The sequence below is a fragment of the Sinocyclocheilus anshuiensis genome, unplaced genomic scaffold, assembly GCF_001515605.1.
Source record: "Sinocyclocheilus anshuiensis isolate Anshui unplaced genomic scaffold, SAMN03320099.WGS_v1.1 scaffold1058, whole genome shotgun sequence".
Lineage (NCBI taxonomy): Eukaryota > Metazoa > Chordata > Actinopteri > Cypriniformes > Cyprinidae > Sinocyclocheilus > Sinocyclocheilus anshuiensis.
The window spans coordinates 142,669-147,332 of record NW_015539880.1 but is presented as its reverse complement, the minus strand read 5'-3'; the positions used below and the strand labels follow the sequence as shown (position 1 = coordinate 147,332).

The window sequence follows — 4,664 nt, the reverse complement described above, 5'->3', positions numbered from 1 at the left end:
GGGGCCCAGGTCCGTGTGGTATTGGGGGACCTGGGGACTGGGGCAGAGCCGGCGGGATGGGGACCCAGGGCAGAACCAGCGGCCACCACAGCGGTGTGTGTGGAGCTGCCACCTTGGAACGGGCAATGGCGGGCTCTGCCGCTTCGGGAACCCCAGAGGTGAGCACTGCAGCTTTGAGAAGACCAGAGGCGAGCTCCGCCACCTTGGAGGAAGTGCGAGGGGACACCGCCGCTTCGGGAGCTTTGTGAGCGGACACTGCCACTTCGGGAGCTTTGTGAGCAGACACCACCGCCTTGTGGGAACTGTGAGCGGACACCGCTGCTTCGGGGGCTTTGTGACTTGTGAGTGGGCCTCGCCAACTCGGGGGAACTGTGAGCAGACACCGCCGCTTTGGGAGCTTCGTGAGCGGACACCGCCGCCTTGGGAGGACCGCGAGCAGACCACGCCGCTCGCACCAACATCAGTGGGGGTTCCTGCACACTGCGTATCAGCCCGGGATGCTCCAGGAACGGGCGTGAGGTACTGGGTGCGGCAGACGGGGCCTCTGACACCCTTTGGATTGCCGCTTCGGGAGAACTGTGAGCGGGCTCCGCAGCTAATTCCACCCTGAAGGCTGAGCCGCTCAAATGCAGAGCCAGGTTAATGTAGTCCTCCAGCGACTCCTCTGGGACCCAGTATGGCATCAGGGACTTGAAGGGCTCGTCCACGCCACCCCAGAAGACAACCATGAGGAAGGTCTTCTCCCTCGCCAACCGATGAGCCACTCCAAAGAAGTCCCTGGCGTACTCCTCAATACTCTGGTCTCACTGACAGATGTTGAAGAGTTTCCCTGCTGGATCCATGTCTGCTGGCTGAATTCTGTCACGGTGCGATAAGGGAGCACCGTGGAAAAACAGGGTCTGGGTCCAAATGCAGGTGAAACTAGATTTAATAAACAGAAAGGCAGACAAAAAGAAACAAAAACAGATCAGAACAGATCTACAAAACAGGATCAGGAAAGGGATACAACTTTGGCAACCAACGTGCTTGCATCAACCAACATACAAACAACTACAATTAATCAGCCAGGCAGAGTGGTGAGTGAGAGGAGAATATATAGTCTGTGACAATGGGGAACAGCTGAGGGTGTAATGAGTGACAGGTGAGTGGAGTCTGGGCAATGGAGTCCGGGAGGAAGGGAGATGGCAACCTCTGGTGGTGAGATGGAGAAACACAGGGCCCGGACCCCTGACAGGACCCCTCCTCTAAGGAATGGCTTCCAGACGTTTCCGAGCGCCCAACCAGTTGGACGGCAGAGCATCGGGGGAACTGTGAGCAGACACCGCCGCCGCGGGGGAACTGTGAGCGGACACCGCTGCTTCGGGAGATTTGTGAGCGGACACCGTCCCCTCGGGGGAACTGTGAGCGGACACCACCGCTTCGGGAGTTTTGTGAGTGGACATTGCCGCTTCGGGAGATTCTTGAGTGGACACCGCCGCTTAGGGAGATTGTGAGCGAACACCGCCGCTTCGGGGGAATTGTGAGCGGACACCGCTGCCTCGGGGGAACTGTGAGCGGACACCGCCACCTCGGGGAAACTGTGAGCGGACACCGCCGGAATGAAGTCCGGGAGGAAGGGAGATGGCGACCTCTGGTGGTGAGAGGGAGAAACACAGGGCCTGGACCCCTGACAAGAAGTGGAAAACATCTTAACCCTTGTATGGTGTTCATATTTTTGTTACATAGCCAGTGTTCGTGGGTCTGGTGGACCCGCTGTAGTTTTGGGTTTTTAATTCAACACAATCAAAAATTATATGTTAAAATACTCAATAGATACTTACTTCATCCCAATTACAAGCATAAACAGCATATTGTCAAAATTGGCCCTTTACCTTTGTTAGATCACATTTATGAATTAAAGTGGGAATGGCAGGGGCAGAAACACAAAACACATTTACACAGAAACACAGTCTCTCTTACACACACACACACACATACACACACATAAACACACAAACATATACTAATAGCAGGCCCAGACAATAGGAGGACAGAGTGAAGGTACACAGGACCTAAAATGTCCACTCTTTTACTAGCCCTGGGTCCACTGGACCCGAACATCCTGTATGTAATATAAATGTTTAGGGGGGGTTGACAGTGTGTGGTCATTGAAAATTTGTTCTGATATATGTTCTTCACAGAAAATGAGCCAAGGCCAATGAGTCTGAGTTTGAAAAAATTATTAATAGTATCATTTTTCTTTTGATAAAAATTGAAAACGGGTCCCACAGACCCGAACACCATACAAGGGTTAATCAAGCTTAATATGATGTCAATTAAAACACAGTAGAGAAAAGAAGCAAATCTCACAGTGAAACATGTCATTGCACGCAAAAATGCATCATCATCAAACCTGCGTAAATGCTACTTCCGTTAACTGTTATTCAACATTTTGTACAATAACAGACAACAGAGCTAAAATCTAGGAAGTAGGATCAAGTAAATCATAACTTACATTTCATACGCCCAACATCCACCAATAATAAACAGCTTAGTCTTGGTTGGGACTTGAGCTACTGTCCAAAAAGCTTTGAAACATTTACAATGTTTTTTAGTTTTTTTAATCAAAACTTAGAGTGAATCTTTGAATGGTAGTCGTAATATTATGTCAGGAAATCACTGCAAAATCAATGAGTACATACAATGAATTTTAATTAAAAACACTAACTTTTTATAGGCATTTTTTTACAAGAACTTATATGTTGTTCTTATGCTTATTCCCTTCTAAAGCATTTTATCAGTCAGAAACAAAAGCAAACATTTTTTTTATGTTTATTCTCCACTGACAGATAAATCATGCCAAGCTGTATTAGTGCACTCAATACAAAGAAAGGCATGTGTGTTTATATAGTTTATGCTATGATGGAGATTACATGTTTTTTTCATGGATCAAGACTACAGGGATCTGTTTCTCAGCTTCATTCTCTGTGGTGTTTATTGTTGGATGGTGAGCTCAGTCTCTCCATACACCTGTCTGAGAGCGGCGCAGTTTAGACTGGCTATCAGTTTAGTAGAGCAGGCCCGTCGGGGACTGAACGTCTCTGTCCACGTTATAGAGGTGCCTGGAGCGATCAGACTGGAAAACACATCACAAGCACATCAGAAATCATGTAGAACAGATTTACATTCATGCATCTGGCAGATTCTTTTACCCAAAGCAACTTGCAATGCATTCAAGATATATGTTGGATTAATGATTTTATAACATGCATTCCCTGGCAATCAAACCCATGACCTTGGTGTTGCAATTAAGAAGGGTGAATCTAAAATAAAAAACACGTCCATGTCACATTTAGCTCTTAAAGAGTAATAAATGTAGTAGTATAGAACGTTTATGGATATATAAAATAGTAATATATAAAGTAAATATTACTTTTATATATTTTATATATATTTTTTAAAAGATTTTAAATGTACACTGTCCTTCCTTAAAATGCACTTGATTATTTTTGGAATTCGACTGTTCTAAATTTGAAAAGTCTCATAATATTTTGTCCCACATTAAGTCTTTACCTCTATGTTGTGTGGGTACAAACACTCACTATAAGGTCCTCCAGTCTGTTAATAAATATACCCTTTTTATTTATACAAATTCTTTAAAACTCTTTACCAACCCCCACCTCACAGGTTAGGAAAACATGATGCACAAAACTCAAAGAAACGAGACAAATTAAATCAAAACCATGGCAATCTGTCCCAAAAATACACAAAATACAAACATTAAGAAAGTCAAATCACATAAAACACATCTAAATCAATTCCTTTTCAATAATCGTTACAAAATAACTTCAAATACACTTCATACCTGTTAGCACAGCAATATTCAATTCTGACCACTCTGGTCATTGAGGTTCTCATGGGAGTGCATCAAATCTACAAATATACACATGTAAACCCATACACAATATTCCCGACAAAGGTAAATCACATTTTATGTTTGGCGTTCTCACCGCATTTCATTGTTCAGTGCATCACTTAATTTGTTCCGTGTGTGTAAGTGTCTAAATAGCCCATAGTTCCTCCCCCCACCCCACTTAACCAGAGCGCTCAATACTACATATATAATAGCAGATATTAAAAAATGTCAGTGTAATAGCATCAGTCTGACAGTGTTCACCTGTACTGCTTGCATTTGAAGGGCATGATTCCAGGACCCTCCATACGCAGATCCACGTTCTCCAGATTGAACTTAAACGGCTTGGTGAACTCAATAGACACGTACATTTCCTCACTCACTCTTGGATAACCAGTCAAAAGGGTCGGGCTACAGCCTTGCGCTTGCACTCTCAGACTTGCATTCTCAGACTTGCACGTGTTTATATAGAACCTATACATAATTAAAAATATAGTCGATTTTTGCATTCATTTTTTTTGCGTTAGTAAATGTTATTTATTAAAACTATTTAATGTATTAAGATGCTATTAAAATATCAAATTCAATATACAGTTTATTAATATAATGAATATGTATATAGGCTAGTATTTTCCTCCCACACCGCAAAACGTGGCATAATGGACTAAGATGATAAAGACCAAACTCAATGCTATTCATTATTAAAATAAAGCCTACATAACTAAACAAAGTTTCGCGTTAAGCGTTTTTCCATATAGAATAAACTGTCTAC

The 4,664-nt window shown here is 43.7% G+C and overlaps 1 pseudogene; it reads right to left on the bottom strand.

The window, feature by feature from the left end:
• Window positions 1-2,885: 2,885 nt before the first annotated feature.
• LOC107685419 (coagulation factor XIII A chain-like) overlaps window positions 2,886-4,664 on the bottom strand; it is a 16,373-nt pseudogene continuing 14,594 nt past the window's right edge.